The sequence below is a fragment of the Odocoileus virginianus genome, chromosome 3, assembly GCF_023699985.2.
Source record: "Odocoileus virginianus isolate 20LAN1187 ecotype Illinois chromosome 3, Ovbor_1.2, whole genome shotgun sequence".
Lineage (NCBI taxonomy): Eukaryota > Metazoa > Chordata > Mammalia > Artiodactyla > Cervidae > Odocoileus > Odocoileus virginianus.
Window position 1 is genome coordinate 87051622 of NC_069676.1, and position 12864 is coordinate 87064485.

The window sequence follows — 12864 nt, forward strand, 5'->3', positions numbered from 1 at the left end:
AGGTAAGTTAGACCATCGGCATGTCAATGGGGGACCCACCAGGTACCTGACACCGAGCCTGAGTTCTAAAACAAACTTATACAATCAAAATAATTTGTGATGCTGGAAACAACCTTCATTAATTACTCTATTATCAGAACTTTCCACTAGGAATTTATCTTTGAGATGAAAGATGTAAACATAAGCACAATTATTTAAGTTTACAGTTCTCACCCTCTCAATATGCTTTTGGTCTTAACCATGCCGTATACCAGCATGTCAATTCACTTTATACTCTAATTCTCTGATCTTACCACACTCTGAGGTCTCTGACTTCCTTCATGTCCTCCTCCCTTCCCACCTGGGATTCCATGCTTCATTGTTATAATTATTCACCTGCAGATATCAGCTCCCTCACCTTTCTCTCCAAAACCTTGTGAAAACAACAGAAGAAATCAGAAGAGGATTTCAACAAACTCTCCTGCCAACATCCTCACACCTTCCTACAGCTGGTGTCTACTTCTGCTTCTGGGTGGCTTCCCTGTTCCTGAAAGTACCCTGCCCTTCCATCTCTTTGGATTCAATCCTGGGGTCAGGAAGATCTCCTGGAGAAGGAAATGGCAATCCACTCCAGTATTCCTGCCTGGAGGATTCCATGGACAGAGGAGCCTGGTGGGCTATCGTCCATGGGGTCACAAAGAGTCTGACACCACTGAACGACTAACACACAACCACATCTATCCCAGGAGATCATGGCCTACTAGCTGACAAGCCATTTCTCTACTCCCCTTCACAGTATTCCTCTTCAGCTTCTTCGCATGCCATTCTCCCTTGAACCTCCTCCCATACGAGTTGTATTTCCACTTCTCCATCAACCCGTCACTTGTCATGGCTGTTAATGACTTTCACACTGATGAAGGCAATGGTTATTTGCCAGTTCTCATTTTAAACAACAACAGCATTTGATACAGAGGATTGTTTTCTCTTTTCAAGCTTTTTCCCCCAAAATTGTTTCTAAATATTCCCTCTAAATTTTCTTTCTATCTGTTCCTCCTCATTCTCCTTGTTGATGCATCTCCCCAAACTCTAAACTTGAGAGCCTTGAGCCTCAAGTTTGTGAATTCTTTTCTCTACATACACTCAGGCTTTAAATAACCTCCTCCAAGTCCCTGCGGCTATAAATATTATCTATTCCCTGAATACCATCTAATCCATACTCTCTCTAAACCGCCTCAATTTCAATGCCCAAATTTGCTTCTTCTCACACATTAAAACCTTAGAATCACATATGAATTCTCTTCGTTTACTCAAGTACTCAATCTCTTATCAACTTCTTTTTAGACCCTTATTTGCAGTAGTAATAATGATTATAAACTAAGACATACATATGTAATGCCTGGAATACATTTCATCATTTCTGTTCCTACTAACCTCACCCTTATTTAGTACCTCTTGTAATGAATTACTAAAATAACTTTATTTCCTACAGTTTTCCTTCCCTATTCGCTTTTAATTCACTCTCCCATATACTGTAAAATAAATGCTTTGATTCTTGCTATAGTTTTCAAATGTTCATTATCACTTATATGAACTATTGATGGGCCAGAGATGCATGTGTGCACCCAACTTACAATCTAAGTATCACTATTGCTTTACTTTTCTTATGGATCATGAAACATTGATTGTAAGTACAAAAATAACCAGCTTGGAGGTCTCCTGGTACGTCCATATTGGTCAGGAAATTTTAGGGTTGGCTACAGTAGCAGTCAATTCCAAAATCTTAGTGCTTTCAAGCAAAAATTAGAATTTTAGCTATGCCCCTATGAGCTTGGTGAGCTATACCCCTATGAGCTTACTTAAAAACTCTTCTGATGAGATCAACAGTGGTATCAACAAATCTGATCTTCAGATATCATCTAATGAAATGTGTTGACATATGGAAAATCTGCAAATTTAGTTTACAAATACTTCCCACATGATTGAGAGATGATGTTACAAAATCAGGCAAAACAGGCCAATGGATTTTAGTAAAGCAGGATACAAAAAGGTTCATTAACATCACTTCAGATTCCTCACTGCAACACTTAAACTACCAGACTTCCCTGGTGGTTCAGTGGTAAAGAATCTGCCTGCCCATGCAGGGGACACAGGTTCAATCCTTGGTCAGGGAAGATCCCACATATTGCAGGGCAACTAAGCCCGTGAACACAATTAACCAGCCCAAGCTCTAGAGCCTGAAAGTCACGGCTACTGAAGCCCGTGCACCCTAGAGGTCATGCTCCGCAGCAAAGGTAGCCTCCACCGCACCACTAGAGAGTAGCCCCCATTTGCTGCAACTAGAGAAAGCCCACACTAAAGACCCAGAGCAGCCAAAAACACATTAACTTAAAAACAGAAAAAGAAACTGCCACGTGAAAAGATCAAAGGGAAATAGAGACAACTCACCAAAAGGCTGTTAAATACTCCTCCCTTCTCCAAATACACATCTAAGGTCAGACTTATTTCACGTATTTTAACCAAAACAGCATATTACAACAATGAGAATGTAGAGGCAGACAAAAATTCAGCTATTTCCTGTTAAGTCTGACATTAAAGAGATTTGGAAAACTGTAAACTCTGCCGCTCTTCTCACTAAACTTTGAAGAAGTTTGGAAAAGAAGAAGTTTAAAAGAAGTCTTAAAAATACATGGTATTTTTAACATATATTGGCTTACTGCTATTTCATTACCAATTTTCTAAAATTTCTCTACTTTAATCTCTGCTATAGTCTCAATAGGTACAACTCATAAAAAAAACTAGTTAGCATTCTCACCACTTAATAGTGTTAAGGAGACCTGACACTGACAAGTCTGAAAATTATTGATCTAAGCCTTGGACTTTATTTTCTTCCTGTATTTTTTGTACCTGCAAACAAAGGGTCTTTTATTGTTGCCTTAAACTTTTTTCTGTCAGTATATTAAATACTGTTTGTTTTGTCTTTTTCTTCATAGTCCAGTCATTTTATTAAGCTCTATCTTAATTCTAATAGTTTTTCAATCAATTCTTCTGCTTTTTAGGTATACAGTGCCATCCCTGGAAAATATGAAAACTGAATCTCCTTTCTAAATTAGTGGTCCATTCTTATTTGTTACTATTTCCCAAACAATATTAATAGCAAGGTAGCAATCATTTTCGTGTTATTCCTAGTTTTATTAAGAATATCTCCAGTGATTCTCCACAATGTAAGATGGTGACAGTTGGTAATGGAAAGTATGTTTCTGGTCCTGATATGATAAGAATGATCAGAAAAGATTTTATATTTAGATTCTTTGGGGATTTGGTAAACACAAGAGTGGCCCCCCAAAAAAGTCCACATTCTAGTTCCCAAAAACCTGTTACAATGTTACCTTACATGGTGAAACATACTTGGCAGATGTGACTAAGGGCCTTGACATGGAGAAAGTTTCCCAGATTATCCAGGCGGCCTCAGTGTAAATCACAAGGGTCCATATAAAGAGGAAAGCAAGAAGGTCAGAGTCAGTAAAGATGTGACGACAGTAGAAGTTGGAAGGATATGAGTAAGGGGACATGAGCCAAGGATAGCAGGTGGTCTCTACAGGCTGGAAAAGCATAAAAATGGATTCTTCCCTAGAGCCTTCAGAAGGAATGTAGCCCTGTCAACACTGTGATTTTAGGGCTCCTGATCTCCCAGACTGTAAGATGATAAATTTGTGTTGCTTCAAGACACTGAGTTTGCGGTCATTTGTGACAAAAGAAGTAGGAAACTAAGGTATTAAGCATCACTCATAATGATTATGTTTCTTTTATTCTGCAGCCTATGACATAACGTTCAAATTAATATGTCCAACCATAATGAATTGTTATTTTATCTGAGGATGACAAAGCTAGTTTTGCTTATGGTGTTTCATTATTTAAATGAAACATTTTTTATATGTTTAAAAAAACATATTTTTAATTTTCTGATATTTATTTAGTATATTTGCATCCATGTATTACAGTAATACCATTGTGTGTGTGTGCTGGAATTTTCGCTGCTGTGTTAACTTTGTCACACTTTGTTATAAAAGTATCCTAGCTTCATAAAATGATTTGAAATGTCCTTTTTTATGCTCTCAATCTACTTAAACACTTATGGGAATTTTTAGTCAGTGCAACTTTGAACACACACAAGTCAAACTTGAATTTACTTTTTATTTTTTTTCAACCATGGTAGGGCTGCTTAAGGTTAAATTTCCACCTCTTTTCAGACCAGTTTTGATAACTAACACCTTGTCAGGAATGTATGTATTTGTTAGAGATGCTTAGGTTTATTAGCATAGAGTGGAGTGCAAGATTTTCTTAAAATGTTTAAACTCTCTCATCTGATATATCACCCCTTATGAACTATAAATGTCTACGTTTAATGTTCCACATTTATTTTGTTCTTGTTTGGATGTGCCAGAAGTTTTTTATTCTTTATTCTGCTTTTGTTGTTTCCTAAATAATAAATAGATCAGTGATTGAACCATATTCTATCTCCTGAGTTTCTTATGTTTGCTTTGTTGTTTTCCTTCAAACTTTTTCAGTTAAATATTGATTTTCATTCTCTGTTTTTAATAAACAAGAATTCCAGGCCATAAATTTGTCTTCAAACCATGACTTTGGAAATATCACAGTGGTTTTAATTTAGAAAGTGCTCCTTATCTCTCTAAATATGCTATATCTAAAATCTGTAGTGTTAATTTAATCCAAGAACTCTTTGGCAAAATGCTTTATTTTGCTTTTAATATCCAACTAGTGTGAATTTTTTGTTTAGATGTGCAATTAAGTTTTTATTTTATTGCAATGTCTTTAAAAATGTAGCTTACACAGTTTCTACTCCTTGTTTTTAATTACGATTTTTAGGGTGTGTGTTTAGCATATGATCATTTTGTAAATGTTTCTGAGGTATTTGAAAAGGAAATATTGTTTCTATAGAATATAGAGCTTTTATACAGATACAATGACATTTTACAAAGTTTTTAGTATAAATATATATATAACATGCCATATATCATTTGCAAAAATATAAATATAACTACGCCAACTCCATTTTTCAAATTCTTTCAGACCTCATTTATTTTTTACTTTTGATCTGTCAAAGACTAAGAAGAGTATGTGATAAGCATCCCATTACAATTGTGTTTCTGTCAGTGTCTCCATGTATTTCTAACAGTTTATGCTGCAGATAATTTATCTTTTCAGTTACATAATGTTTCATGATATTATAGCTTTACTTTATATATTAGCTTTATTAATATAAAAACATGACATTATATGTTTCTTACTGGGGAATTGTATTTTGTATCAAAGTGATACTGCTTTCTCTGGGCTTGTTTTTTTCTTGGGTTTTTTTTTTGTTTGTTTGTTTTTTGTTGTTGGTAAGTCTGATGTATCGGTCTTTAACTTTATATTTAACACTCTCTTTCATGTTTTAGATATGGTCCAAAAGATTTTAGAGATATGGTCCAAAAAGATTTGGAGAAGTCTATAGCCAGCCTAAATTTTGTTTTTTTAAAATAACATGATTTTCCTGCTAACATTTCTGATCATTTTGCTGTATTTTTATAATGTAATGATTTCACCAAAATGTATATAGTGAAATTAATGTTTCTTAGATTTCATGAGCTATTTCTACATTTTAAAAGTCAGATCTACCTTTTGGTAGTGACCGTTCTTCTGTTACATCTTTGCTTATTCAGTGTGTGTGTTAGTCACCCTGCTGCGGCTGCTGCTGAGCCATTTCAGTCGCATCTGACTCTGTGCGAACCCATAGACGGCAGCCCCCCAGGTTTCTCTGTCCATGGAATTCTCCAGGCAAGAATACTGGAGTGGGTTGCCCTTCCCTTCTCCAGGGAATCTTCCCCAACCCAGGGACTGAACCCGGGTCTCCTGGGCTGCAGATAAATTCTTTACCATCGGAGCTGCCAGGGAAGCCTTGCTCATTACTTTCGTTCTTCCACTGTTCTCACTTTCCATATATGTAGATTGGATCATAGAACTCTGTCCATATTAGTATATTTATCATTTCCAATTATTTATACTTTTCCTGAAAGTATAATGTCTTATCACATCTACTTTTTGTCTTGTTAGTTTGGTTTTCTGTCAGTTCTTTATGAGCAAAATATTCAAAATATTCAAAGGCATGACTCCCTTGGTGTCACTAATCTAACGGTTGTATTTATCATACCTACATAATACTTTTGTGTCTCAATGTTGTTTTATCTTCATAATTGCTTGTTACGATCTAAAGGATGTTTCTTAAATCTTATTGGAAAGATGAATCAGAGATTTTCTAAATTTTTTCTGTGTTTCTGAAAACAGATGTACTGCAGAGAACATATCCTCTATCCTCTGAGTCTACTGGGCAGTTTCCTGCTTTTGAGGTCATGTAACTGCCTATTATATTATTGCCTCAGACAGTAATCCATTCATACCAGCCTTCTGAGGGAAGGAGCCCTAGTTCATGGTCTTATGTATGATGTAGCCACCCTTCTCACAGCCTGACTTCATTGTTTAGGACTCTGAAAGATGAAAAGTAATGTGTAGGGCAGACCTGGTATATGGTAATACCAGACCAAGACAATAAAATGTTCAAATGAATGGAAATAATATTTGACCAAGATGTCATAGTGTGTATATAGTAAGATGTGTACACACATCTCTTTCCCTACTCACCTATGTAAAGTCCTCAGAAACATAGAAATTAGACTTCTAAAATATATTAATACACATCTGTGAAAATGAAAGTGGCATGAGCTGACTAGATTTCAGGAATTACTGAAAAAACAGACCATAATCAATTATATAAGCAAAAAAGGAAAGCAATCCCAGAGGTGCTCTGGGCTCAGCAAGAAAGGTATACATAAAATCATTAAGTTGATTGCCCATTGCTCAGAATAGTAGGCAGTGGAGGTATTTTCCTAGAAGCTGCAGCTAATGCAATAAATACTAAATATTAGGTCTGGAAAGGCAGTGTTTTGGCAGATAGCTGGCAAAGTCAGGAAGAAAAGGAATCCCTAGTTCCTAGAAGAGTCTGCCCACCCCATGCAACATGTATGGTATCTCCCTCAGAATGACCAGAGACAATCTACAAATTGTGAACAAAATACTCAAAGAGGCAGAAAAAAATAATAATCACCAAATTATTGAGTAACTTATCAGCATGGTAAAGACAACAATATCAGGAAATAAAGATTTAACAGCTGAGAATTTAAAGTGTGCCTAGCAAACTAAAATCTATGTACTAGATGTACTTAGAGAACTTTAAAAGGCTATTTCATACACTAAATAGGGACAATTACTGATCTAAAAATTTTAAGTATGATTATCAAAAATTTAAGTAGTAATTTTGAAAGCAAAATGGAATGAAAACAAAGAATGAATCCTAAAACTGAAAGAGGAACCTAATAATTCTTCCAAAACATGATACAAATGAATAAATCATTGATAACACTATAAAATAAATCTGACATATTGATAATAGAAGTATAAACTCCAACATCCATTACACTAGATTTGCAAAAAGAGTAATAAGCACAATGAAGGGAAGAAAATATCAAGAAAATTAAAACTACAGAAGAAAATTTCCCAGAGCTAAAAAAATAGATGCATGTCTTTTAGCATAACTAGGGCTCAACAGAATCAAAGAAATAAGATACTCATAAAGATAAATCTTATTAGAATTTCAAAACTCCAAAGAAAGGGAAAATCCTAAAGTTTTCATGAAGAAATAAACATGGTTTTATTTCATGGAGAAATAAACCTATGAAGGAATGAGACATATTGTACCAGCTTTCTCAGCAACAACTTATTCTAGAAGACGATGAAGCAATGCTGTCAGAGAACCATGAGAACATTTCTTTAAATCTAATTCCTGACCCAGCTAAAGTTATAATCAATTATAAGGAGACAATAATGGCATATTCGGGCTTCCCTGGCAGCTCAGTGGTAAAGAATCTGCCTGCAATGCAGGAGACATGGGTTCTATCCCTGGGTTGGGGAGATCCCCTGGAGAAGAAAATGGCAACCCACTCCAGTATCCTTGCCTATGAAATCCCATGGACAGAGGAGCCTGGTGGGCTACAGTTCATTGGGTCACAAAAAAATGTTGGATGTGACTTAGCAACTAAACAACAACAACAAAGGCATATTCAGAAAAGCAAAGACTCAAAAATTTTACCACTTTCACATTCTTTCTCAAAGTAACTAATTAAGAATATTCTGTTTTATATCAATGAAAACCAGCGAAATGGATTACAAACTGACCTAAAATATTTCAAGAAGTAGTGAAAATCTGAACAGAATAATTACTGTAGAAGAAAATTTTTAAGTTTATGCCTAAAAGATATCAAACCCAGATGATTTTACAGAAAAGTCATAGTGAACAATTCCCAGAACAAATAATCCTCATGAGCATAGAAAAATAGGGAAATGTGGAAGTCTGTCCAACATATTCTTGAAGGCTAGCAAAACTCTGATAGCAAAAAATGGACAAAGATAAGACAAAATAAAATTATAGTCCCAATTTTTCTTATTATATAAATTCAAGATATTGTTAATAATGAATCCCATAGTCCAGCCACAAAATAAAATAGTTATCAAATATGCTATCATAGAAATGAAAGGCTGATGTAACCCTAGGAAATTTATTACAGTAATTCAGTATAAGAAGTAGATTAAAGAAAGAAAATGATATTATAACCCCAATAGATGCCAAGAATTTTTAATAAAATTCAACCCCTACTACTGACTTAAAGTGGTGATTAAATGCTTCTGCCACACTGAATCCTATCATCCCCAATGAAAATAATAAGTCTATTTTTATTGGGGCATTACCTACCATGACCCCCACCTAGAGAGGGTAGCCACTACTGATTTTCTAAGGAATTTTAGTAATCCTTCATCAGTGTATTGCTCAATGTCTAGATAAAAAGAATGTTCTCTGGGCTTCTTGAGAAACATAATTAAAGAATGAGTAAGCAGGTTATACATACTACAACATTTCTAACTAAATAATTGTATTCCTCTTTCATATAATAAAGAATTTCTGATTTCTCAACTGCATTTTTTGCAGGCCATCACAAAGAATAGACTTAACTTATCAGAGTAATAAGCCTTTAGAAACATTCCTTGCCTCATTGCATGTGTTGACTGAAAGAAAAAGCATAATCTAAACGTTAAGAATTATATTTTCTAAGTCTTACGTGCTTTGCTTTGTGGTTATCTGTACCATCCTATAACTAGAAGCTAAACTGTACTAAGAGACTTCCCTGGTGGTTCAGTGGTTAAGACTCCACGCTTCCAATACAGGGGCATGGGTTCGATCACTGGTTGGGAAACTAAGATCCCACATGCTGTGTGACACCACTGGGGGGTGGGGGGAAGCTGCATTGAGAGATTGGAACATCTCCTTACCCTTAAACATTTGCATCTCCGATAATATTTAGAATACTAGTTTATATATACCAGAGGTTAATAATTATTTTATATTAATATTAATAAATAAAAGTTTGATCTACATCTTAAACATAGAAACAACTTGAGAGATTTAAAAAACAAATATTTCAATGAAAAAGTTTTGTGTATTTAAAAATTGTGTGTATTTAACTTTATTTTAACCCAACAGACAAATGGGGAGGCATTTATTTTTCTTAATTAATTACATTTTAAGACCTAAGTCAACCTTTTCTCTGCACCTTGGGACATTCCCATTTTCCAGCAAGCTAAACTCTTTGTCATTGTACTAGCTGCTTTGTAAGAACCATAACATATAAAAAGAGGGATAGACAGTGGAACTCTAGGCACCTGGAAAAGGCAATGCCTAATTCCTCAATATCCACGATTATGAGCTGTGTAGCTGCCATTGCAGAAAAGTACATTTTCCGTTATCAGAAATAATGAACCAGATTTCCCCAGTAGCCACTCAACTAGAGTAACACGTCTGGGGCTTCCTGGTAAAAGTTAACAAACCCAGTGATACTCCAGGGGCCTAGAATCTTTAGTCAGTACCCCTAAACCCTTCATGGACACTGAGAGGATGCATTAGCACTACGGGGAAAAAGGAAGCCCATAATAACTTAGCTTTTTATTTCAATCATCCAACAAATGGTTTAGTCTCTCCTTATATAACTGGAGGGAGTGTAGACATTTTTATTCTCGGTACTACAATCATCACATGTTCTGACAAGTTGTTGGAGTGGGAAAGGATAGGTATTTAAAAACCTTCCCTGAGCCCAGTAGCTCAAGTTCCCTGTAATGAGTCTTCACTTTAGTGGAGCCAACTTATGTGTCAGCGGCCACCCACCCAGCTATGGTCTATCAAATGCTAATGGAAAATCATAATAAGCATTTGAATGGGCTAGAGCTCAGCAGATAAGAAATCATTGTATATTTAGAGTCATTTTACAAACTGCCTCTATCTTCAGAAAATTAGGCTTGCACTTTCCTTTCTACCATGCCTCTTTTTTTTTTTAACTTCGTTTCAAAGTCACAGGGCAAAATCTGATTCATACCATTAATGTCTCTTTGTTCTTGGTTCTACTGCTTTCACAAAAATGCTGTAGGCTGTTCACTAGAATGACTAATTTACTGGAGAAGTTATCAGAGTCCATTCAGTTGCAACCATAAAATAATTCAAGTAAGACAATGGTGCCTGCTAGCACTCCACGGGGAAGGTTTGTCCGTGCAACTATTTGATTCACCCCAACATATTCATCCATGAAGTTAAAAATCTCATCTAGAATGTCCTGTCCATAATCAATTTGTCATTCTTGTCATAAATTAAGAAATTAAAACAGGTTTTTTAAGGTAAAACAAAGTCAAAATACGTTTTACACCACTCAACTCAATATTGCCTCACAAAATTAAAATATTTTAAATACTATTTATATTATAATATTTAGAAACAAAATTGCCTTCCCTTAGTTCCAAAAGTTTTTGTTGTATGGCTGTGGTAAGTGTGGAATATTCAAGAATCCATGTATATACCCTGGGTTTGCCATTTTTAAATTTTTTAAAATGTTACTCATCATGAGCATTTAAGAAATATCAATAAACTTGAGCTTAGAATAGAAATATAATAAAGTTATAGAAATTATTATTTTGCCATTACTAAAACAGTGCCAAGTCACCCAGATGCAAGCACTTCCAATGCATTCTGTCAGACAAACTATATATTACAGTAACTCACGCTATACCAATTGGGATTTTCTCCTTGTACTGAACACTCAAATATTTTATAACTGATTTTATCCATATTGAAAAAGAGAAAATTTAGTCTTCATACAGCCATTCAATATTCAGAGTATTGTTTCCCTACAGTATTAAAAGTAAAGGCCTGGAATTAGATTATTATAAACAGTAATTGTTGCTGTTGTTCAGTGGCTAAGTCATGTCCGGCTCCTTTGCAACGCCATGAACTGTAGCCCACAAGGCTCCTCTGCCTTGATTTCCCAGGCAAGGATACTGGAGTGTGTTGCCATTTTCTTCTCCAGGAGATTCTTCCTGACCAACTCAGGGATCAAACCTCTGTCTCCTGCACTAGCAGGCAGATTCTTTACCACGGATCCATAGGGAAAGCCCTATAAACAGTAACAGGAGTTTTCAAAACATTAAGACTTCCAGCCTATATCTTTCCAGAAAACTGCTGTTTAGAACCAAATGAAGTAAAGAGAAAATAGAAGACCAGAATGCAGATAAATATAGTAGAAGAATATAAAGACTAGACAGGTGACAGAACACAATGCTTCCTGTTTCAAAACTTTTAGTATTGTTTATGTTGTCCTTCCTCTTAGTAGAACAGGGCCCATGCACACAGGATTGCGATGGATTGAACAGAAACATTGGAAAGGGCTCAGAAATGTCAGCCCAAAGTCAAGAAATTACGATTCCATAAAATGCCCTGATGCCCGTGGTGAAGCCCCCAGCCCAACCTAGCCCTTACTCTTCTCCCACCTCACCTATTCTTTGTAAAAAAAAAATATCAGACTATTTTAAATTCCCTAAACATGACAGGCCTTCTCACATCCCCTTGCCTTTAGGAATAATGTTTCCTCTTCCCCGCTTCTATAAATGCCTGTTTGACTACGTTTTAGCCCAAATATAACTTTCTCTGGGAATCTTTCTCTTACTGCCCCAGAAAACCTAGATTCTCTTTCCTTTATGTTCCCACCATGTGTTATACAAGGTACATTATTAGAAATGTTCTCATTTTACTCATTTTACCATAATTGTGTGCATATATTCCTCCCCACTAAACACTTTTTTGAGAACAAGAATTATATTTGCTTCATTTTCATATTCCTAACATTTATTATAGTGCCTGGCATACTGTGGGTGATCAATAGTTTTTTTAAAAGAATAAAATGAGGGAATTAAAATAACAGCATTATGAATTCTGCCTAAAATTTCATGAAAAATGTTTTGAAGTGGGAAATAAGAAAGGATATATAAATAGGGTTTTTATGAGTATTTCTAAGTGAGAACTTCAAAATGGCAACTCTAGAAACAATTGTCGTCATGAGAGCAAATTCAGTACATGGAAACAGTACAAAGATAGAAGGAAAGCGGACTCAATACTGACCCATGGAGTTCTACTTTTTACAAATTTTACAGGTGAGGAAAGGAGAAAGAGTCAGCCATGAAGGTAAGAATGAATCCTGGAGAGTGTACTGGATGCCAAGTGAAGAGTCCACTGAGAGAGAAGGAATGGTCATCTCAGTGAAATCCTGCTACGAAGCATGGCAAAATTAGACATGAGCACGTACCCTGGATTGGACAACATGGAGCCTTCTGGTAAGCCTGACAAGAGCGATGTGCTTCCACTGGTTGGATAAAAACCCTACTAGAGTAGATTAGGGATTGAAT